Source organism: Dendropsophus ebraccatus, chromosome 7 (genome assembly GCF_027789765.1).
Source record: "Dendropsophus ebraccatus isolate aDenEbr1 chromosome 7, aDenEbr1.pat, whole genome shotgun sequence".
Lineage (NCBI taxonomy): Eukaryota > Metazoa > Chordata > Amphibia > Anura > Hylidae > Dendropsophus > Dendropsophus ebraccatus.
The window spans coordinates 54,857,407-54,882,953 of NC_091460.1; the positions used below are offsets into that span (position 1 = coordinate 54,857,407).

At 41.7% G+C, this 25,547-nt stretch overlaps 1 protein-coding gene across 2 annotated transcripts in view; it reads left to right on the forward strand.

Annotated features, from left to right (window-relative positions):
* The first annotated feature begins 623 nt into the window (after nucleotides 1-623).
* KLF3 (KLF transcription factor 3) overlaps nucleotides 624-25,547 on the forward strand; it is a 43,304-nt gene continuing 18,380 nt past the window's right edge. The window contains exon 1 of one of the 2 annotated variants that reach the window (XM_069977510.1): nucleotides 624-794. The gene's annotated coding sequence lies outside the window, so the exon portion shown is untranslated. Of the gene's footprint in view, nucleotides 795-2,358; nucleotides 3,224-25,547 lie in introns of those variants that run through there. The other variant, XM_069977511.1, reaches the window with a different exon arrangement.

Sequence of the window (25,547 nt, forward strand, 5' to 3'; positions counted from 1 at the left end):
ACTATCCTCAACATACAGAGCAGGGCTGTATCTGTCACTTTATTCTGTATAAAATAATTACCAGCAATTCTATAGAAACCCACAGATCACACATTGAGGTATCGCAGCCAGTTGTGCTAAGTGACTTCGCTGCACAGCTCTGCTGCATTCAGAAAGCTCGGAGCTGATACTTCATTCTTATTTCACAGACCTGAGGCTCATCCTGGCTGTCTATATAGTATATAAAGTCCCAGTTCACTATCTCAGACATACGCACAGATTACACCACATCTAGGCTATTAGGGGACTTTTAGTTCAGCCATGGCTTCCAAAGTTGACTGTAAATCGCTCCTGTTGCTGGTGTCGGTGTAGGCTTAGAGGGCTGCTATGCATTAGCAGGAGTGTGTGGGGTCACAGAGTGATCAGGTCCTGTGTATGTGTGTGGGGAGGGAGGGAAGAGGAGGAGGCAGCAGCAGGGGAGAGGCTGAGTGCTCTGTAAATATATATTTATGAAAGTGTCAATGTTGACTGGTCCAAGCCTCCACCCAAATCCACCCTCCACCCTATGGGCAGGAGCTGCCCTGCCCCACCCTGCCTGGTGTGTAGAGTGCTGCTGATCAGACCTCCTCCCTCCCTCCCTGAATTCCCATCCCTTAGAGGCTTGTCCCTAACCTTGAGGCTGCAGCAACCACATACTCATGTGAGACACAGCTGAGAGAACGCTGTACACACTGCTCATTACTGGAGTAACAGGGACTACCACCCCAACGTATCATTTAAGAGATCCCCTGTGCCCCCTACAGCCTTGGATCACAGTAAGTTTCCAATTCTTTATGCTATACTACACTAAAGCAGATTGCTAGCTTGGCCATTACTGCCACACTGTAAGCTACAGGTGCCCTGGTGACTCTTGGGGGTAACTTGGGCAAAAGTGCTTGTTCTTGGTTTTGGGGAATAGGTTTCCAGCTACGGATCTTGGGCACTTTTCCTTTTTTTCATGCTTCTGGATGAAGACGGCACTACTGGGATAAGAAGAAGAGCTGAGTTTGTGCTGGCACCGATCACCTGGTTGGCTGTGGTGGGCACCATTCCCAGGACAAGCTAAACTTACTGTCAGCTGATTGAGCTCTGGCCACACATTGGTCTCTACATTTTTCCATCGGGCTGTCTTAACAAAAAGGCTGATTGATGGGGACTTTACATGAGCACACAGTGCCCGTCAGTGGCCCCGGACCCTCTGGAGGGAGGTACAGACGGCTGGGAGATGATTGGCATTTGTCGGAGACAGTGGCGCTGTCAATGATTAGTTTTCTTAAAAAGCCAACTTTCTACCACACAGCACTGTATTATTACTGCAGTGGAGGAGACGGTCATCTCGCAAGCTTTCACAGCACTTTTTGGGGGTTTTAAAGGGGGACGAGACATCTTTATGAAACTAATCCAAACCTTACTTTTTATTGAGCAACATTAAATTCCATATACTTTATGGATCTTTGGTTTCTTATTTTATACTGTTGTATGTATGGCTTCTATTACTACTACCGCCTTAAAGGTAGCCGAAGATGTGATGATTTTTATTTCACATTATATACCAACAAAGAACTGGTTAAGCCTAATTGAAATCCTTAAATGGCCAGGAATTTTTTTTTTTTCATTTAAATGCTATGGTATATGTCAGTGTGATGATTCACAATAAGGGATATTCAACAAACCGGTCATGGGTCAGGCATGCACAATATCATTTATTTTGTCATCACTTGTCGTTTTGAGTAAGGAATTAAGACGCTTGTCTGCTTGGGTGTTTTTCAACCATTTCTCATTGTCTATTTAGATGTAGCAGAGCTGAATGTGTCTTTTAACTCTAAGGAGCTTCTTAGTTATGCATGGTGATAACTTGCTGAGTAGTGCTTTGCAAAGCCACAGATGAGACACTGTGATAGGGATAGGAGTTGTGCCAAATGACAAACCCAGCTCTGCTACATCAAATAAGATCGGCACCGCTACATATACCTATACAGGACCGTGGAAAAAGCCATTTTGTCACTGAAAAAGTTTGCTGGGAATCTTATCAGAAAGCACTAATCATGTATGCATTTATTAACATGTAGCTCCTGATAGCTGGAGATTAATATATGTGTACACAGCTGGGGAGGACAGTGTGTTCATAGATTAGTCGTGTGCTTTGTATGTGCATTCATGATTGCTCAACATACAACCTATGGAATAGTCATGCTCCCCCCTCCTTGAAATCTATGACCACAGGGGTGCCCCATGGCGTGGCGGATTGTGCCCCCTGGTAATAAGCTGTTGTCTATGCAATGTTGTAATGACTAAAAAAAGAAGACTTTGCCCTCAGCCTGCCCTTCACTCTCTGTATGAGCGGGGCAGTGGTGGGAGCAGATGTTGCCATATCCAACAATTCTGTGCACATTGTGTGTGTCCCTGGCTGGTACATAGGGTTCAGGGCACAGAGCAAGTGTGGGCACACACCTCCTAAGCTGCTTTATTACACCCAGGCCATGGCTGAATGGTTACTCTTTCTATTTTATTGGGGCCAAATTAGCTTTTATGGCTTAGAAAACAGTAGCACAGGAAGGAGAAGACGCTGGAGAGGAGATCATTATTTTGGCAGGACCTGTGGAAAGTTTGAGCTCCTGTCTTGCAGTTTTGAACTGACTTTTTTTTTTAAGTGGTCTTCTGTACTCCATATGAAAAGTCGACTGCAACATCCTGTTTTATTGGGCCATATCAAATCCAACAGTTGGCAACCACAAGGATCCACCACTTTGCTTTATACTCCAATGTGATTTTAACTGGATACAATGTTGCATATATATTGTAGCACATTACAATAGAAATGTAAGCCTCCCTGCACACTGAAGCATAAGAGCCTTTGGCTAGATTCACACATGCAGAAGGAGCCAAACAGAAAGAAACCACAAAAAACTGCATGAAAAACTGCATGTGTGAACTGGACCTTATCCTGTAAGATCTGGCGCAGCTGCTATCTGTGAACATTCAGTTCTGTTTATTTACCAGGAATAAATCATTGTCCAGGCACCAGGTTAACATAGTCTTTGTCAATTTGTCAGAACACCTTTTTATTTGCTCCCTCCACCTGGCCTTGTTCATGTGTCAGTAGTTGCTAAGGCCACCGCAATGCTTTGCTTCACCACGTAGCTGTGACAACTTACTATAGTGACTGCCGGAGCTATACCTGGGTCACAGTATAGGTATATAACAGGTATGTTATCTGGTTCACTGTAAATTGTTATATTGATATATTGGGAAATGCATTGTATTGACAGAATGTACTTGTACAACCTGTTGATCCTTAATAGGTAACTGGTCTGATGTATAATATACTGTGTGTATATATAGTATTTCTTAATATAAAGAGTAAAACGTCAGGACATTGTTTTGTTTTAGTTGTATTCTGGGTGTAGAATATGCCTAGTAAGGTTTAATAGTAATACAACACCTATAAACTCCAATGAGTTACTAAACTACCTACATATATACCTCTTATGCCTGATACCTTATACAGATTGTTTTTGTCTATCTTTATGAAATCTTCAAAAATACAAGTTTCTTGATCCATTGGATCCAGTATGGAGGTTCTTTTTTTATTGATGCATTACTTCTATGGGTTTATAACTCCTAACATGAGAGTATTCAGAGCATCATATGGTGGTACATAGAGTGGATGAATGGGGCTGTACAATCTATTACAATAGGCCAAATACGTGGTTGAAAATGTAAATCAATGAAAACTTTGACTCATATGTGCATCATAATAGAGAGCGCAGATGTCCTGCTCAAATTAACACCAGGGATAATACAGTTGCATTATAAGTCCACATTATGTCTGCAAGTCCCAACCCAAAAGACAGGTCTGATGGCCTGAACTGACAATTATCCGATCCACGGTCAGGCCGGGATTTGCGACTGTAATACGGCTGCTAAAATGCGTCTGTAATATGCCCACTGAAACTGGCCTTAGGTTGGGTTCTCGCACCATAGCCAAAACCAGGGGTGGGTGCAAATCTTTCCATCATAGCTTTTCTCTTCCATTATCGTTTCCATAGTACGGCTGTAAGACCTTGCTTGACCATATGTCTGATGGCCATAAATTTGGTTTGTAATATGCCTTAGCAAAACCGGCCTTAAGCTAAAACCCCAGCAATGAAATGGGGGAAAAATACTATAAAGAGAGATCTGAAATTCCCATTTGAAGTTTAAAAAAAAAAATTGAATGACATGTCGTATGATGATCTAGGTCAGGCTAGCGCTGCCTCTAAGCACTGTTGTGACCTGGTCCTTAGTCATACACTTATTTCAGTGATTTAATGCAGATGCTGTCCGCCATCACCTTTCGTGTATTTGTAAACAGGGCAGGACCTGCCTATAAAGCCCTTGTTTTCATTCACACCCATTGAACAAACACCTCCACCCGTTGCTGCTGTATGAGATGAGTGCAGCTGCTCATGAATATTGCTCCGCCAGCACTGCCTGCAGTCTCTCTCTCTCTCTCTCTCTCTCTCTCTCTCTCTCTCTCTCTCTCTGTGCTTTCTCCATTGCTAAGCCAGAAGAGCTGTTTCCTTTTCTTTGTTTCAAGGCTGGAGTTTGCGTCATACATTCCAAGTGGCACATGTGTGCTCTTTCCTGTTTCAGATCACGGGTCCTGACCAAACCTCTGTCACTGCCCCAGCAACTCCCAGTCCCACCCTGGGAGTGACACCTCGGCTCACCAGTGCTTAACCCTTTTGTCCATAACCAATCTGAGCCTTCAAAACAAGATATAGAGATAGGACCTATGACAACTTCTACATGGAGTTTGTATGTTCATCCTGGGTTTGCTTTTAAAAACATATTAACTGGCCCCTATATAAAAGAGGAACACACACACACACACACACACACACACACACTGAATGGTAACAATCTGTGTACAGGGCTGAAGAATATGCCACCACTATATAAGCAACAGGAAAAACAAATTATCAGGAGTCACGATTAGAAGACCACCATGACAGCATGACAGTAATGTGCAGTGATTTAGGGGCATGGATATGGTCACACCTCTGGTCACCCTCTATCATAGAACCAGCAGAATTTCCTTACTGATAAACAGTGTTTTTATCTCTTTGTTTTTGCAAAACTTGGGATTAGATCCAACAGGAAAGGAAGGAATTTGCCACACTGAGTCTGAACCAAGCTTTAAATCTGGCCATGGAGATTGAAGCCAACCTAACATAATGGCAGATGTCGGGGCTGAGAACGGTCCGGCATGTTAGACTTCAACTGCCTAATCACAATGGGGCACACTAATCAAAGATGCGGCCTGGCATATGCCATGGTAAAGGCACAGGTCCTTACCTTTTCTATGACATAGGCCCCGCTCGCCTAATATAAAAATCAGCATTGCAGGCAAATTCTATGTAGATTTTTTTTTTTTTCAAATCGCATCCCTTTGCTGGAAGATTTTCCATTTGGGATCAGCATGCAGAAAATCCACAGCAAAGCCATCACTTGTGCACCCTAATACAATGTAGGCTACCCCTTACAATGCAGTAAAATAGGTATTTTGATGTATGACTGGGGCCATATGGATACATACAGGGTAGGCTCCAGAAGATATACTGTATATCAAAGGTGTTTAGATAACAAAAGGTTAGTATTTGGAATTTGCATCTCTTCTGTGTTTTGGACCCACTCCAAAACACTTAAAGGGGTTATCCAGGATTAGAAAAACAAAACTTCTTTCTTCAATAAACAGTGCAACCTCTCTCCTTCAGGTTTTGTGTGGTATTACAACTCTTCTCCATTCATTGCAATGAAACTGAGCTGCAGTATCACACATGAACTGAGGACAAGAGTGGCGCTGTTTCTGGAAGAAACCAACTTTGTTTTTCTAACTCCATATAACCCCTTTAATATTTACTCTTGGCACTGGCTTAAAACCATCAGTTTTTAAAATTACCCACAACACAAACATTCCTATAGCCCTTTATAAATGTCATTATAAATGTCACATATAGTGGGAGAAACCACACACAAGTTTTCTTCCCAGTGTGACAAAAACACTTGGCATGAAACTTTCAGGTATTACTCACAAATATCATAAAAAAACAGACATCTAAGAGACATTGAGTCGACGCTGCACATGTAATAAACAGGGACATTTGTCAGAGACTCCGCTTTCAGTGGAAACAACTTGAGAACCCAGAACTTTCCCTGGAAATTAGGGACAGTCAAGCGGGTGTTGAGTAGATGTGAGATTTCGCTGTCTCCATCTCTATTACCACATTCTCTATGATGCCTCATTCAGAATGTTCCATCGTCTCGGAAATCTTCACTTTCTCAGTCTGATGACATTTCCAGGTCATTGGCGTTTGGCTGCCCTTCTCATTGAAAGTAGACCTCTTTACCAGACTCGCAGTTAGGACATCCTTTGTTATTGTGATCACCAGGCCTGCTCTATTCTTATTGTTTCCCAAAAGAACCCTAATGCTGTTTATGTTTTAATGTATTATAATGGATGGAGTCCACTATAAGGAAATAAGACATTGGGCACTAAGCTTCTATTGCCCCTATGATCACTACTTTATTTCCCTGTTGCCAATTCTTAGAAATATCTATGTCATACATATATCTACCTACTATTATCAATCTGGAGAAAAACCATACCAGCTGTCAATGACTTGACAAGACACCTGGGGGCAGTCCTACCAAGATCTGTACTTGATGCATCACCCGCTCCTGTATTACTGCATAGCTATAGAGTTTCACCAACCCCGGCCTGGTATCTAAAACAGTTATCATTCAGCTGTCCCTGAAACTGAGCTCATTGAGAAACCACTGAATAGAACAAGTTGAACCGTATTTTCCATGAACTCATAAAAAAGAGTTTGGCAACCTCTGTCTCTATGCCATAGGGAGGGCAGTACCATTTTAAAGACCCCCTCTATAAACCAGAATAGAGAACTACATATGAATAGCTACTATGTAATGCTTCATAATGTCTGCCCACTTGTGGTCTGGACTTAACCCGATGGGATCACCAAGTGATGTTTTTATGAAAATGGAAATGCGTAATAATCAGTTTAATATATATTTTATAATTTTGTGTTTGTTTTTTGTTTTTTACCATACACGACAGTCAGACACATAACTGATCCTCAGACACCGGCATAGACCAAACTTTCCAGCCACCTCCCACGATCAATGGCAACGCTCCCTGTAGATTGCAATGTGCCAAGTCATGTAATACTTCAATCAATGGCTGCATTATCACCTGCCGCACTAAATAAACTCCTGGCTTTTTCTTTTATCATAAAATATACAATAAAACATTGCTCGTGGGTCAACAGCGTAGTCTATGCAAACCCTGCCATCAGCATCACACAGAACTCAGCTTGTATCCATCCGGCTAAAAATAGAAACCTAATTGCTAAAAGATTTTATTTGCTTGATATAAAAGTTTCGTAACTTGAATGAAAACTCCAGATGACCTCCTTGCTCTATTCGTCATATGGAGCTCAAGAGGCTTTTGTGATGGAAGTAACTAACAAAAGAAGGAGAGTCAACAAAAGTGTGTATCATTTTAAAGGGAAACTAACCGCAGGTTAGAAGACTCTAACCCGATATGTTCCCAAAGGGCAATGGATGCTGAGGATGAAGGTGATTTTCTTACCTTCATCCTCGGCACATTTATTGCTAAATCTTCTATTTACTTAATTGGCAAATTAGGTGGTTTGGTGTACTGGGGGTGGGGCTACCCACACTGATTCACCCTCCCTTCTTCATGAATATAGGTAGTGGATGGGGCAGATCAGTGCACTGAGGATAGAAGTCCTGCCCCCAGTGCACCAAACTGCCTAATTTACATATTAATTTAGAGAATGACCTTTATCCTTAGCATCATGTGCATAACAGCGGGTTCGAGCTTTCTAACCTGCTGTCAGTTTCCCTTTAAGTTTGCAATAAAACAGGAGTAATACATAAGTAAACAATAACTTTGGGCATCATAATATAGCCATGTGCATAAGCCTTAAAGGGAACCTGCCATGATCTGATCATGCCTCAAGCATATTATAGAACTAGAGAAGGTGAGCAGATTGATATATAGTTTTATAGGAAGACTTTCAGTATATTTTAAATTTTATTCATTTAAATCTCTTTGTTCTAGCGCCAGTGGGCGGTGCTAATCAGTGATTGGCTGCCGTGTGTGTGTACCCACTTAGCAATTATTCTGCCCACTAGACTCTGAAGCCCAGAAGGAGCAGGGATTGCAATCAGTGTTACGTTATACTAAATATTTTTCCACAGAACTTCTGTGCATCTACTTAACTCTCCCTGCACTATAAAAAGATACCATTAAACAGTATCCCATTTCATTTAAGCTGCATCCAGCAATAAAAACTTCCTAAATTAGTTACATTCTCACCCCAGAGGTGAATGGGTTAAACAGAGCAACTCTTCCAAGATGTGACCCTACAACATTGTGGGAGAGGAAAGAGGAAAAGGTAACCGTGTAACTGAGCAGGAAAGGAAAAATCCTGCCTGGATTCCTCAGGAAATGTCTCATACTCCCTGCTGCTGAGGCTCCACATTTGTTTTCCTAACCTGGGTGAGGCTCCTCGAGTGCTGCCCCTTCACCTCCCCTGGAGTAGACAGCGCTTATGAGGGAAGGGCATGAGGAAGTAGTTTGGCGAAAGAGGAAGAATATTTAGAATTAAGAACGCTGACTTTTGCAGTCCGCAGCTCTATTTTTTGCATCCACCAATGTTCTTTTACCCTTGTAGCAGATTCTGCAGAAATGTGCTGATGGATTCCACATACGCCAACTATAGAGCTGTAGATTAGTAACGTACAAGACCTGATCGCACACGGGCAGATATGTCACCCACAACAGTATGTGCCCAGTGTGGAGCCATCAGAACCAGGAGCATATGAGCATGGTGGAATCCATCTGTGTGCAATAACATGCTCCCATGATCTCCTCCACCTACACAAACTTCACTTATGCTTTTTTTTTTTTTAGGTCATACTTAGAACGTTCTCACATATGGTCCCTCTGTTTACTAGTCAAGTGCCCACATATATTACTAGCAGGTAGTAAATCCAGCTTAGAGACTCTAAGTACCCTAGAATTGCTTACAGGAGTTGTCTCTCATTTCAAGATATATAGACATCTGCACCAAGAATATGCAGAGTTGCTAAACGGCACTGTGTGGCTCAAGGCTCAGGTAGGGTGCTCTGCCCCACGATCCCAGACCCAGGTCCCGGAGATAACTCAAAAGGAAGGCAAGAGGCGGCACTCCGAACTTAAAGTGAACAAAACGTCGTTTAAGTTTATTCACCCAGTATGCAACGTTTCAATCTTCTCAATGAGATCTTTGTCAAGCATCTTGACAAAGATCTCATTAAGTAGATTGAAATGTTGCATACTGGGTGAGTAAACTTAAACCACGTTTTGTTCACTTTAAATTCGGAGTGCCGCCTCTTGCCTTCCTTTTTAGACATCTGCACCAATATGAGCCAGAGTGACTCTCTGATGTGTATGGGGACCTGCTGAATGTCCTATGGCAGACGATGATGTGCATGAGACATTGGGTGGATAGCTATTAAAGGTGTATGGCCATCATAAAACAAAGCCGCTTAAGAGCATTCAGCCCACCCATACCTTGCAGACCCCTCAAAAATTTCAGTGCATAATTCATATGTAGTATTCATATATATCCAATAGATTTCCCAATCATTGCAGCAAACTTATGTATTCATACGCCCACTTTATTTAACACTCCATATTGTAAAACCATCCAGGGAACAAATGTGACTATGACTATGCCGATCCGCTGACACACCTTTGCTTCACATGCCATTTCCTTTACTTGTGCTTTGTACCTTTGATTAGGATTAGCTAATCTCTTGTCGTCTAACGCTGGACTATTTTTCTTTTTTCCTTTTAAACTACTTAAGAATTGTGCAATAGTTGTGAAAAAAATGGTAAAATATTAACCAGTGATCCAGCATTAGTCAACATGACCTGATGCCTCTGAGAGTGTCGCCGAGCAGCCTCGCTGTCTCTGAACATCTGGGAAGATTAACATTGAGTTTTTTTCTTTCAGTGCATAACTGTTTTCTCATGGAAGTGTTCCCAATGATCCCGCAGGCATTGCAGGACTTTAAAGGAACACTTTCATGTTTTACACACAGTTTTAAATTGGGAACAGATGATAACAGAGAGCAGAAGAAGGGAAGGTAGATAGTATGGCGACACAATGGATTTTTTTTTTATTGGATGGAGCCTTAGAGCAAATTCCAGCTCTGTGTCCAAATGTTATGTCTCCATTCCATGTGCATTATGTTATTATCCATTTCTTCAAACCACATGGGGTTTCTCCCAAAATTTTAGTGTAAGGTTTGTTATCAAATGATGCGATGGCCAAAGACCTGAAAAAAGTCTATAGGTTAGAGCAATAGTCTTCTTCATCATGGATTCTATTGAGAAACTTCATGGATTCTATTGAGAGCTCCATTGAGAAAGGTCTTCTGACCTCAAAAACTTGGGTGGAACTGACTGACTGACTGACTAATGTGTCTGGTTACCTGCCAGCTTTCCCCCCAACAGATGATGTCAGGAAAGATCAGGCATGTTGATTTGCAATGCCCAATCCTTTTGTTTAGGACAACCCCCAAGGAGTTTGACAGCGTAGTTCTTTCCCGTCACCCTTGAAAACCTCCAAAAGTCATTTGAGCAGGGAATCATGACAAATAGCTGCCTACTGAACAAATGGTTGGCCAACAGTTATTAAAAGTCTTTAATTGTTGTTTAATCCTTTTACCTAAATACACTGACCGAAAAAGAGTGGCTTGTTGACCCTTTACCCAGCACCCAGCTAAATTCCTATTTGGCTGACATCCCGATCACCCTGTACAAAGGCACGCTTGCGTTCTCAATGGGAAAAGATAGAAGAAAAGTGCTGGTAGACTGGTCTGGTGATGGTTTGAAGAACCAAATGATCAGGCTGTCATAAACCAACATACTCAACCCTGTCATCAGGGACAATACCCATCAACTGGACATTTCTACCAAGGAGCAATGTATTATAACACATTATCAAGTAAATATTGGATTGTCCATCTGTGTGAAATGTTTAGGTCGCTTTATTGAGTGAATGGGATCACCTGCTGTACAATTGCCCGTTCACAGACATGAACCACTATATTCGATGAGAAATGGTTTGGTGGAGACAGAAGTGAGTTTGCTTGGAGCTTAACCTTTGAACTGTACTGATAGTCCTGATTCTGCTAAGGTAAAGGAGTCTAGAACTGTAGATATAGCAGGAAGTTGCTGTACATACAACAAATGGGTAAATTGTTTACCTGTAGGGTATTAAAGGGATTTTTCACCAATAGAGTGAGAGTTTAAAGAGTCACTGTCGTATTTTTTTTTTTTTTGCAGAAATCAATAGTCCAGGCGATTTTAAGAAACTTTGTAATTGGGTTTATTAGCCAAATCTGCCATTATCTGCATGTAAAAAGCCTTTTCCCAGGTCCCCCCCTCCTTCCTCTTTTTCATCCACTCTGAAAAATCTGAAAATTGTGACTTGTTGCAGGAGTCGTCCCCTGTCTGCTCTAGGGAGAGGGGAGGGGGGAGGAGGAAGGAGGGAGTTAGCCGGCAGCAGAAAGCAGATAACAGAGGATTACAGGCACGGAGCTGGGTGACAGCTGTAATCCGAGCTCAGACAGGTCACTGGTGATGGTCACAGGAGATATCCCGTGAGGGATTTGTAGATTAACTCTTTGTTGTCCTGTTTTGGTCTTTTCTTTAGCTCTCTCCATAGGAGAACAATGAAGACAGGGGGGAGAGCTTCAAACTGCTTTTTCATGATAAAAATGCATTTTTCAGATAATAAACCCAATTACAAAGTTTCTTAAAATCGCAGTGACAGTGACAGTGACACTTTAAGCAGTGAGACACTGCTGTTTTTGGTGCAGAAAATTACATATTTTCCTAATCCAAAACAGTGATTTTTTTTTTTTTTTGCCCTTGTAAATATCCCCTTAAGGGCATATTACACAGAACAATTATCTGCTGCATCAGGCCGAATTGCCCCACTATCTCTCTGTGTAAAAAAGCTGAATAAAGATCAGCTGATCATTGTCTTTCAACATGTTTAAAAATCCAGTGACAGACTGCTCAGCCAATCACTGGCCACTGTGCTGTTTTGTCTCAGTCAGCGATTGCCTGAGCAGCCTGTCACTGCCGAGACAGGTTCAGCTATATGAGAAGGGGGGAGTAGTAGTAAGGTGATAGCAAAATTGATCTGCATTGAACATAACAGTTCTGCACTCCTCATTTCACATTGCGTTGTTGTTGTTTGTTGCTTCTGCTTCTATAGTGCTGCTGCTGCTGTAGTTGGTGGTGGTAAGTTATGTTTGTGCTGTACTTTGATATTGTTATCTACTAAGACAACTTCCTCTAATAAAGATTAATCATACAAATAAGCAGAAAGTTACATGTTCAGTAGACACTGAAGCTGACGAAAAGAGATTGTGGCCAGCTACCGATCTGCCATGACAGGCTCTTTTAAATTGGTGTATCTATAAAATGTTGTTTGGTATAGGCAAGTAATAGCCCCGGAACATATACTAATATTTACCTTATTATAGTTCTTGTGACCTTTTATCAACCTAGTATGGTAGTTATCATTTTATTTACTGTACTTGTATATGAATAATGAAGGGATCAGTATAACTAGTTTTAGTGTGAACCCTGCTTTTTATTTTAGGACACGTACTCAGATGGGCTCAGATGTGCTTGGGAACGCTTTCCAGCACTATCCCTGCAGACAAGAGAGCCCCTTGTTCCTTAAGTCAGTATAGTTTGCCTTGGAGGAGGGAACTAGTCTGCATACTTTCTGCAGTGGGATCTGATATCAACTTTGTTCCCCTAACTAGCCTACCCTGTTTCACTTGTCCAAATCGGTAATGCAGAAGCTTGAGACAGGAAACCAGACAGCAGTCTGCTCTGATAAGGGATGGTATTGTCTAAGGGAGGGGACCAGGGCTATTTTCTTTGCAAATAGCCCTCCCTTTCCCCTGATAGTATGCAGGAGCCACACTGACTTGCATTAACCAGTTCTGCATTGGAAACTCAAAGTACCCATATGTGTGGTTGACATGACGTCCCTGACAGTGCACTCCTACATAGCATACCACACGACAACCAGGGCGCAAAAGTAGCACCCCCTTGTCTTCCCTAAACATTTCCATCTCTGCAAGGCTGACCTCTAGCTGCACTATGTAAATGAACTACAAATCTGATTTCCGTTAAAGGAAATATGCTACAAGTTCTGAAGATGTATGTGAAATTCCAGATTATTGTTCTGTTACATAGTAGTGACATGAACATGTGAATAAACTTTACATCCAGCAAGACCGACTTAGCCAGAACAACATGGTTACGCTTGTGGTCTCTACTAAGTTTAATGAATTAGTCAGAAGATGCAATAGTTTCTCATCCAGTTCACTTGTAGTAACCCTGGCTTCACACTTGGTGCATTGTGGTCAGCAATCACCAGTTGTGGATCCAAAACACTAAAAAGGTGGCCATCTTTCTATTGTAGTTCTGTCAGTTTCAGAACTGGTTTTGGATAAAAATATTGACCAAAATAAAATTGAACCTTAAATGTAATCCCTTCATATTGCTGTTCTGTATATTTACATCAGCCATATGAAGGCTAATCTCAGGAATTGTACCCATTCGTATACTGGACATACTGGCTGTTATCTACAGCTGACACCCACTGCTAATGACCATCATCACCAATTACTAATAATTCCTATCAGCAAATTAACTATTTAAATGCTGCTTTTCATCAGTACAATTAAAGGGGTCCTCCGTTAGAAGTCATCCATACAAAAATCGTAGTGCTGATTTTTGTTTAAATATCTACTTGGATCTGGTTTTGGTAAGGCATGCCTTATCTTTATATACATATATGTCTATATATGTCTACTTCTACTTTATTACTACTTTATTACTCAATGTTCCTCTAAGACGGCTTCAATCACACTGTATGTACTGTTAATGCATATTAAACTTCAAATTTCTACTGTCTGAAACATTACATAACTTTTTAATGTATATTGTGTTTCCTTTGGTCACCATGGAATGATATCTGCATGCTGACAGTGAATAAAAGGTTCCTTGATAATGGACTAAAAGCCTGCACAGACCTGTTGGTACTGTGCATTAGTCAAAGTAACCGTCCTGTATACTAAATGAAACAGTTGATTGCTCTTATGTGTAGTTATACCTTGTATGAGCATTACTAGGTCCAGATGGACACTTTGTCATTTACTAACTGCAAGTACAATTGCCGATCTACAAAAACACAAAGGCCTTATTCACATGTCTCGTAATCGCGGATTGGCTCTCACAGACAACTTCAGGGCCCAAATTCTATTCAGCTTTTCCAAGTCGCGATCTGTGGCATGAAAAAAAATAGGACGTCCTAGTGCGGAGGAGGATCGCACCACGGACTGTTCAATAGAAGTCTATGGGATCCATGTTTTTCACTGAATCCCCACAAACACCCCCCACTACCCCCTTGCCCCCGGGCCTGTCATCACTTCTCCTCAAGGAAGGTCCCTCCCCCCCCAGACTGGGCAGCACCATTGAAAAGAAGCGACACCCTAGCTTCAGCAGCACATCTCTGCAGGCGAACTCAGATCTCAGGTTGCAGTTCAACCGGCATAGTCCCCTTCTGCTTCCTTCTCCCGGACACACGAGTGACGTCACACATGCCCCAGGAAACCGCGAGAACGAACGCGGGGGGACTTTGCCAGTTGAGCTGAGACCTGAGTTTGTCTGCAATGATGTGCTGCTGGGCTGGGGTGTTGCTTCTCTGTACGATGATGCCAGGTCTAGGGAAAGAAGGGCACTTTTCAGTAATGATGATGCCAGGTCTGGGAGGGGGGAAGCGGCTTCTTCTCTGTAATGATGAGGATGTAAGGTCATGGGGTGGGTTGTGGGGACTAGTGGAATATATTGGGGTGATGTGATGGACATCGGTGAAAAACAAAGACACGGATGTAAAAAGGGATGCAATCACGGATCTAGCTAGCGGGTCTAAATGGTCCTTAAAAATCTCTGAACGTGTGAATGAGGCCAAAGGGAATTAGAAAGTTGTAGAGCTTTGCGTATACGATGATTAAGCTTTATTTACATAACTCTGGCAAACTAATAATATTGTCTGATAAAGACAATATAATAAAATATTGACTTCTGCATTTATGGCTGCCATAATTTGTATTTTTTTTTTAAGTCTGCAATATACAATATAGATTATATTGCACCTTAAATAGTAGTCCTAAAAGAATTAGGTCATGTTGGGGAAGCAACAATGAGCTCAGTATCACATAAGAAGATAATCGACATGTGGGAAAATCTCCTTATAGTGAACATAATCCTTTCCTCTTCAAGGGGGCTGGGGACTGGCAGATGTTGGCCACTGGTGCTGTTTGCTCCTATTGCAGGACCTGACATTTCAGCTATAAAACTACTCCAGCTATAATTATCAGTGTATATATAGTGTGTGTGTATATAGAATATCAATGGAGGAATTACTTTTTTTTTTTGTCTTTTTGTATACTTTTTATGTATATTCTACATTACAGGGGAAAACGGAGATTTCTATCCATAAAAAAAGTAATGAGGCAACATGGATAAATTATAGTCATATACTATGGGTATTTCCTGTTACAAAAAGCATACAACATTTAGCACAAGGCTAGCTCTTATAAAAACCTCCTATAGAGCATAATACAGTCATATAAATAGAAACAACGTCACTAAGACTATGATAGGCCATATACAGGAGCCAACAGGTATACAATGATGTTGTACTTACTTGAAGCTAAAAATGCACTTACCGTAGCGTGTCAGTCATCACTGCAGTTTTGGGATTCCATACATGATGAACAGGGTTAAGTGTCCCTTCCAGTTAAGATGGGATTGTGGGAAATGACTGGTAGCAGTACTAAAAAGCTGCAAGCTAAAATCCTATACTGTATATTGGTTTGTTTCACATCTACTGAAATCAGTCACTATTATATATGCAGACCTTAAATTTTACATGTATACAAAAGCTGTAAATTCTGATACAACACTCGATTAAAAGGACAGAAACCCAACACATAAATAGGGATTTTTTTTCTCTTTACCACAAGGTAGTATTGAAATGACGCCGCTATCCTATGTGTTGTGTGAAACAGGTTATTGAGCAGATCCCATCATTCAATCCAGCATCTACCATTAGCTAAAGTGGTAATGCCAGTTATCAAAGTACAGTAGATACAATGTCACTACTAGGAGTTTCATGTGTGTATTAATTTTTTTTAATCTTCAATCCATATGGGTACAATGATACATGTCAGCTCTGTCTCTGGGTGATACACTACTCAATGAGTAACCTATATCATAATGTGAATACTGCCAACCTATAAGGCTTGAACAGAAAGATAAAGGGGTTTTCCAGACATTTATCATTGGCCTATCTTCAAGAAGCTGTAGAAACCAATTTTGCATATTACACAGTAAATGGAGCTGTCTGATTCCTGCTCACTGTTTTATGGTATATACTGTACCTGCAGCACAGCTCTGCAAAACTGCTGGTTAGTGGGGGTGCTGGGCAGCAGACCTTCACACCCCAGATAGGATGACCTTTCTTGATGATAGATCAGCAATAAGTTTTACCAGGAAAATCCATTTAATATGATCAGAAAATAATCTGTTTTTGTTAAACCCTACTTTGGTATACTGCTCCGAGTATCCATGATCAATCTACAGTGAAACTGTTGCATTTGAAAATTTGCCTTACTCACTGTGTTTTTAAATTCATGGAACATATTCAAAAATTGATGTGGACAACTTATGAAAAGTAATGTGCACAATAGTGTTTCCACTATTCCTCTTACTCCAGCCCTTTTTTGGGATCTTCCACCTTGTGGGCGCATTCACGCTACGGAATCCATGCGGTGGAATCCATGCGCTCGCCCCCCCCCCCCCCCCATGCCCCCCCCCCCCCCCACACACACACACACACGCTCCTGCTTGAACATTTGGCTGTCCCATAGGCTTCATTCTATGTTCAGGCAGATTCCGCTATCCGCCCAAAGAATTGACATTTCAACTCTCTTTTGGGTGAACAGCAGAATCTGCCTAAATAGAATGGAACCTATGGGACAGGCAGATCTTCAGGCGGTGGGGTGGCTAGTGCATGGAATCCACCAGAGGTTATCTGCGCAGATTCCGTAGTGTGAACGCGCCCTATTATTGAATGTAACAATAAGTGAGTGTACCTATGATCTCCATATACATTAAAGTATCTACCTGCAGACAGGACTAGGCCTTTTCCTAGAACCCTACCATTCTTAGCTGATCATACATGTTTCATCCTGTGTTTATTTTAAATGTATTCAATTCTATGCACTGTTTGATCCTGGGTAAATATAACCGTAGAGGCAATGTTATATATTCTTCTAACAATTCCTCTTCAACAGTGGTAGTTAGATCCAGGTATCATTTGGCCAGCAGCTGCGGTTACTTTCTTGTTGAGACCAAGTTGTTATGAGCTTATAGAAAATATCAGCCAAGTTTCATGTTGCACCAGTCAGGCAAACCCTATGTGTCATGCTTTGCAATTGTTGTATGTTCTGTTGCCTGCATTGCCATATGCCCTTCTCTCTGAGATGGTACAGAGCTTGCCGGGGTGGTATAAGCTAAGTCATAAAGCGTCTGCAAGATGTTGTATGCATAGCTACACAGGATAAGAATCTGGATCAGAGAACACAGCAGAGGCGTATGGTGGGAGGTGTAAATAGTCTTTTCAATGGGGAATTTTTCCAAGATCTTCAATCAGGAAGAAAAACATTGTTATTTAGCAGTGCAATGTACAGTTATGATCTGCTTTATCAGCTATCTACTCATAGCATGAAATGCCAAGAAAGATGTCTGGAGGTGTTATGAAGACTTGCACATTAATAAACCACTATCTGATCAGGCAGTATAGACAGAAAGTGAAGGTTCATGGTTAGGGGATTGCCTATTGCAAATGGCAATTGCTTCAAATACTCTTATCACAATGCATTTCTGCATTTACAAGTGGGTGTCAACCAGTTGGGAAAGGCACAGAAATGCAAATAATCAAAGGCGTCTCTTTAGTGGTCCATACGTAGGTGGACAGTATATGTAATAGGGTTATTAAGGGGAAGATTTATCAGACATGGTGTAAAGTGAAACTGGCTCAGTTGCCCCTAGCAACCAATCAGATTCCACTTTTCATTCCTCACAAACTCTTTGGAAAATGAAAGGTGGAATCTTATTGGTTGCTAGGGGCAACTGAGCCAGTTTCACAGATCCACCTACTTTCTGTCCACCTACTTTTGGACAAAACCTCTATATTTAAATGCTAAATTGTAAAATGTTTGTAGAAGTTCATTAAAGGGGAAAGGATTACCATTATAAATCTTTGATTTAGATCAGATTTACCAATACTGTCCTAAATGTAAGTGGCCATACACATTAGAGATTTGTCAGCCAGGCCTTACAATTTCACCAGCATTGGCCTCCCACACAATGGTTATAGGGGTTTCCTGATTCCCTTTTGACACATGATGTTGAGGGAGAGAAGGATCAGGCATGTTGGATTTCAGCTGCCTGATCCTTGCATTCTCTGAGAAATAAGCTACCACTAGAGGTAATTGGCATTGGTTGTCTCCCATCTCCATTCAAAACATAAGCACACTCAGTTGACCTGAGCATGCACAGGTATGAGTCACATACAAGCCACATATACATTCCATACATACCACCCCCGTTTCCTAATAATGATAATCTCACTGGACAACGTAAAGAAGAATTTAGTTGATTGAATCCAAAACTGCACATTGTAAAAGGAATCAAAGTGACGTTAAACATAGAAAGTAAAGCACTGAGACACAGTAGTTTATGCAAGGTGTTATGATAAGGTTGATGAAACTTCAGTCACCGTGTAAGTTCACGGCAGCTGTCTTGATGGATTTTAGGTGCAGCTTCTAAATGAAACTGATATCTGTCACAGTGGTAAAAGCAAGAAGTAACTCTTTTATCAACCTGATGGTGCTTACTCAGCAACTGTCTCAGATGGGAATGTACCTTGAGGTCACCAGCTGCTGAGAACATAGCTTTCTACCTACTTCACAAGTGATGAAAGCTGTTCATGTGCTGCCATATAGACTATAGACTAGTCTGTTCTACCAGTGTGATGTCTGTCAATCCCCACTATCCAGAACACCACCATCTGTCAGTATTTGCTCTTCTGCACATTGCCCTTTTATCATACATACATTTATAGTACAGGTCCAGGTCTGCATGAAGTTAGAGAACCCCGACCCTCAAAGCATTGGTTTATGTTACTGATTGACAAGTATTTATGTAAAGTATTCAGAAACCTAGAACAATGGAGATCTGTGATGAAGTTTTGATTGTGGGGGAAGATGTTTCCTACGCACAGCAGGATCCGTGCTCAGGAATCCAAGTCGGTTTTGTTTTGCAACGGGATGTGATTGTGTTGCATCATGATCCTACATGTCGCTTTGGGCCATTTAACTTAATAGCTAATCGCACCTATCCATAGCAGTATATTATAATTTCTGACTTTTTCACACCTTTTTACTTTGCATTGTAAAAAAATATCACATTGTCATCATGCAATGTGTGATGTATTTTTTCAGTGTACTTTTTTGCATTTAAAGGGAATCTTTAAGCTGTAAATCATGATCAAGTGTCAAGAAGATGATGGTAAACAGCAGCATTCATGCCTACTCTCTCCCCCATCCCTCCCTGCCTTGCATAATTGATATACAAGGCTTAGATCCCTATTACACTGCAAGATTATCGTGAAAAAAATCATTATATCCTTTCGGATTTTAATGTTTCTGTGTGTTTGCAGGCAGTGCAGTGATCCATGTGTCATTGATCACATCTTTAGAGCCACTCATAAAATCATTGTTAATCGTTCAAATCAGATCTTTTCAGATCCATTCCTGGCTTTGGCTTCGAAAATCTGTCAGATAAATTTTTTTGTGTAAACACAGCCTTAGGCTTTATTCACACTGCTGTCATTGTTTACTTTGCAATTGAAACCATTAGAGCAGGGCTGCATCTGTCACATGACGTATGTGGTTCTCTATGGCTTTCAGTAAAGTAAATAGCATTGCAAACGGAGCCCTAAGGTCTAAAGGCCCTATTCCACAGGCCAACTGTATCAGTCGTTTGTTTGTCAACATGTTTGAAAGACAAACGACGCAATGATCAGCCGATATGAACTATGTCGGCTGATCGTTGCTGTCAATTCCACGGAACGATTATCATCCGACACGGCCGATATCGGCCGAATACGGCCAATAACACAGGTCAACAAAAAAAAAAAAATTTACTGGTGTCCAAAATATTTTAATGATTTTGGGGTATTTTTGGGGTGCTGATTCTGAATATGCTATCAGTTTTGCCAGATTGGCTCAAGTTTTTTTTCATGTCTTGTTCATTTTTGAAGATTACTTTCTAAAACTAGTTAGAATAAACTAAAATCAACATTTACTTTGTAAAATGTATTGTATTTATGACAATAGCAATAAAGTTAATGCGCGTGTAGCAAATTACGTCTTTTTTTTTTTACACATTTCACGAAAATTCTCAAAAACTTGAGCCAATCTGGCAAAACTGATGACATATTCAGAATCAGCACCCCAAAGTTACCCTAAATTCGTTGAAATATCTTTGGCCCCAAAAATGCTGTTGACCTGTGTAATCATTCCGTGGAATAGGGCCTTAATTCACACGTCCGTTGTTCTGTCCCCAATTGCAGGCACGCAATTGCAAACAGAACATAAAACCAATGTTATTCAATGACCCCATTCATACGTTCATACGTGTATACGAAGCTGCGATCCGGCACGGATCGTTAGGGTAATGAAGTGGGGACGTAGTGCTCCGTGAAGCATGGAGCACTATGGATGCACATTCGTAGTGTGGACCGCGGTCGCAGACTGCACTACAGGTGTGTGAATGAGGCCTAAGATGACAGTGTGAAAAGGCGTTGTAAATATTATAACTTAAGTTATAAGTTAGAAGTTAAATTTAATCGTTACTCTTCCCATTGCTTTCCTTGCTGCTGGATTCAGACTCCTTAGACTTTTATGTAGAATCTGCCTCCTGTATCGAGAGAAAAAGGTTTAGACTAGGTTGACATCTGCGTTGCAGAGATCATTCAGGGCCTCAGTTGGAGAATTCCTCTTAACAACTAAACGAAAAAAATCAGTGTGCAATACTTTTTTCTCCAGTTCAACTTCGTCACTAGAATGGACACCATAATGGAAACCCCACAGACCCCATTAAAGTCAGAGGCATCCACCTGGCTCCGTTGGTTTGTGGTGTGCAGAAGATCAGTCGGAGCCTCTGATGCACATGTGAATCTAGTCCTAGCTGAGTGCTGCACCTAGACCTTGACCAATACAATACTTTTTTAATTACAATACACTTTTAAAGACCCCCCCTCCCTAAATGCCTGATTAGAGCATGATAGATAAATGAAGGGATCCCCATGTGCCCCATTTAAGATCTCTGATCCCTCAGCCAGAGCAGACTGCCATTCTGAAAACCAGGCATGTCCCGGAGAATGAGGACTTGTCAGCCACGTCCTGCGGCTTATCATCAGGAAACCTTTCAAATAAAAAGTTGTTGTTTCCAACAGACAAATCCTTTTAAGTTTTCCTTGTTACTATTCACCCCTGCTAAATGTCTATGGAAGTAGGAGGAGTGAGTGGCTGGTAATCACCTCTTATGCTTTCAAGGGAAAGACAGCCTGGAAAATCCAATCCGACAGATCTACCTTCCCCCAAGAACAGATGCCTGGGGGTGTCTGACACTCTCCCTACAGAATGACGTCACATCCCGACAATCTAATGTCTATAGGCAGCTTCCCATGTGAAACCTTTGTCGGGATCGGACATTTTACAGTAGTTAAAGCTTTCTGATTCTGAAAAAAAAAAAAAAAAAAATCGGCTAGTAATAAAGAAAACACAAAGGACAACCCATTGAAGGCAAAGGTTTATTGTTTGCAGCACGGTTATCCTACCCTGCCCAAAGTCTCTACAGAGTCACTTATTCTTCTTTATGGCAGGGCTATCACTGAGTCAGACATGCCTTTCTGCTGATGTACAGCTGCTGTCCATATACATTACCAGGGGTCTGGAACCTTCGTTTTCCATACTATGACCTATGAGGCTTGCATTTTGCGAAAAGTTTGAGTGGCTGTAGCTGTTAATTGTAGACATCACAAAAATGCGTCCAAGCCTAAGCAATTGGTAAGGCATAATATGTGTTTTGTTAGCAACTAATAAAGTTGTATAATATTTGCCTTACTACTTGGGGCACTATTAGTAAGGCTCCAATTGTGGGCCCCATTCTAGAAGTAGTTTCCAGGAACCTTCTGCAGGGATCCCTCAACTATGTGTGGTATTGCAGTGGGTCTGACTAGGTAATGTCTCTCTTTGAGAAGACCATTGAGCAGAGGGACTCCTTAGGTATGGAAGGTAGGTCTCCTCCAGAGGAAAAGAGTTTGCTCTTTAGCGCCACATGTTGGGGGTGTCTTCTCTGTACAATAGCGTATAGAAATCACAAGACAGTAAATAATCTATTTATGTAGTCTGATGTTTGCCTTGATAAAGCTTTAATTCCTAATCTAAAGTGATTCTTGGTTTTAGCTATTAGAGGTGGTCCAAAGCAGAGAAACCCACCTCTATCACCTATGTCTACCATATCAGTCCTCATTAAAAGAATTCTTACACATTTTACAACTGTGTAACAGGAAACATTGATGGACATCAGTGTTTGACCAGGGGCAGCTGCCCTCGCCCAGGACCCCTAATAGTTACCTCAATAAAGGGCCCCTTTATAGTTTACACAGACATAGCAGCTGAAGGATATATTGCAACACCGTAGCCCATAAACACAATATAGACTACTAACATGCATTCTGCTGATGGTGTCTGCCGGGTAGTACTTTGGGAGAGCAAGACATTATATAAAGGAATTGTCCATAATTCAATATCCTAAAGTCATAAAGTAAAGCTTCCATTTGGAGCTATAGCATATAGGTTATAGCAGGGAACACTTTTTTAAACTTTTATGTTAGTGTTACATTTGTATATATTTAGGCTTTTACATAGAGGCTACTTTCTACCAAGTTCCAAATTCAGCCTTAAAGCCTCCAGCACCCGCGGTGCCTGCAGTGCTTTTCTAATGATTTACAGGCCTCTTCTGCACTGAGGTGGTTAAAGCCCAATACGTCTACAACACATCATAGGAAGTGCTCTGGAGAGGTCAGTGCAGGAATTGTGTTGGTTTATACCCCCCCCCCCCCCCTTTCCTTTTTCATTGTTGATCTCCAAGGTCTGTGTGCTAAACCAGACAATCCCACAGCCCCCCCACACACCAACATCTGGCAATCCCCAGCAGAAGTGCTCGCCTTGTAAGGTGGAGGAAGAGAGTAAATTACATGAAATGAAGGAGATTTCGGATATCCTATGTAGAGATGTCTGATGGCAAACGCAGATGTGTTATTGGATTTTATGAACATGTCTGTAGCTGCTCATGTTCACAGGGGCTGTGGATCCCTTTATGTGAATGGGTGACGACAGTACGTAGGATTAGACCACAATATATCCCATTTCTGAGTAGTGTTTGCACTGTGTGTTTTTTAAAGGTTCAGGAAAACATATGGACCTAAGCAATTCCGCTCAGGGAATTTCATATCTCCCACATTTCCTTAAAGAAGAAGTCTGGCCTCCCTTTTTGTTTGCAGGGGCATGGGGGAAAGTAACAGAGTATTAACTCCCCTCTCCCCGTGCCTCTTCAGCCTCGAATCACCGATCTGGGACCCCCGTTGGACTCCAGGGTATCCAGTGATAGACTGGGCGCTCAACCAGTCAGGGACTGGTGCTGAAAACTGCTCCAGTCACTGATTGGCTTAGCGAGCTGTCTATTAGCTCTGACAGGCATTTTCCCATGAGTCATGACATCAACGCAATGCCTTCCAGCAGGGGTCTCCGTCCGGTCTTTTGGGGGAAACTAGGGCACCTGAAGGCATCCACATTATACACATTAGAGCTAATTTGGTCAAACCCACCAATATCAACAGGACTCTCTGACTCTCCAATCTTTTTGTTCTTAGGAAAATAAGCATACCCTTCCCTTTTTTATTTTGAAGAGTTCATTTGTTTAGGGGAAATGGGGTGAGATGGCAACAGGCCAAACTAACTTTCTGCTGACAGCTGCTGAAGGTGTATGGCCACCTTAAAGTGACTTTACCAACAGGCCCAGGCAGAAGCACTGGAGGCGGGCAGACCCACCCTTAGTGGGAGGAACCCCCGCCCCTCTATGATAGGGTTCCATTGATTCTAATGGAGTCACGTCATGGCTGGGGTTTCTTCCCACTAAGGGTGGGTCGGCCTGCCTCCAGTGCTTCAGCCTGGGCCTGGTGGTACAGTCACTTTAAGGGGGAACATAAAAAATGTATTTAGATGTTCTTGGTCGAATTTCAGCTCCCTACTGTCCAGTTGTTCATACTCTGCCAATGTATGATGTGAAAGTTCTAGTTGTACCCCATCATATCATGCCTATTCTAAGAAAATACACCCAGACCTTATGCAGGCACAGTATTCCCATCTCATAAACTCATGACACTTTACTTATATACCCTTTATGATCAGTGCTGGTCTGATCCCCACCAATTGTGAGAATGAAGAGGACACAGGCCTGGTGTCTTACTGCATCCACTTTCTTGTTTTTCCCCTGTACAATAACCCCCAGCCACGCTGTGCAGTATGGCCCCATTCCAAAGCCAGATGCAGCAATTTGCAGGGAAACTGTTGGCCATCAAGCTCCCCAAGCCTAACCACCATATTCACCAGTCTATAACAGGGCGTCCAAGGATCTATGAATCAGCATGCGCTGTGCCATCCTCAGACCTAACCCTATCTCCCCTATCAACAGTAGCAAAAACAGTTCACTAGAAAAATCCCCAGCTCCGCCTTCCAACACAGAGGGAAGTAGACAGTGTAAAAAAATTTATGGAGGTTAGGAACCCTCCCGATACAATGACATGGGCTGCTGGATGACAGGAATGCAGCAGCTGAGGAGACTTCTATGCAAATCTGTTTAAAGGTCACCAGGTTTACACAGGAAAACATGATCATTGCCCTTTTAACAGCTTTTCTGTTTATTCTATCTCCCAACTTGAGTTCTACCTTTGTTTGGTCCTGTTTGACTTAAGGATCTTGTAAAAGAAGAACTCCATGGTATTACAAGACGGACACATTTTGCAATAGTTGGCAATGCACACATGGGCCCTGGTAGTGATAGCTTCTACCCAGGGAGTGCTGTTTAGACTGCACTACATAATGGGACTAGTATCTATTACTGTGAGACTATTTGTGCTGGGTAATCTTACCAT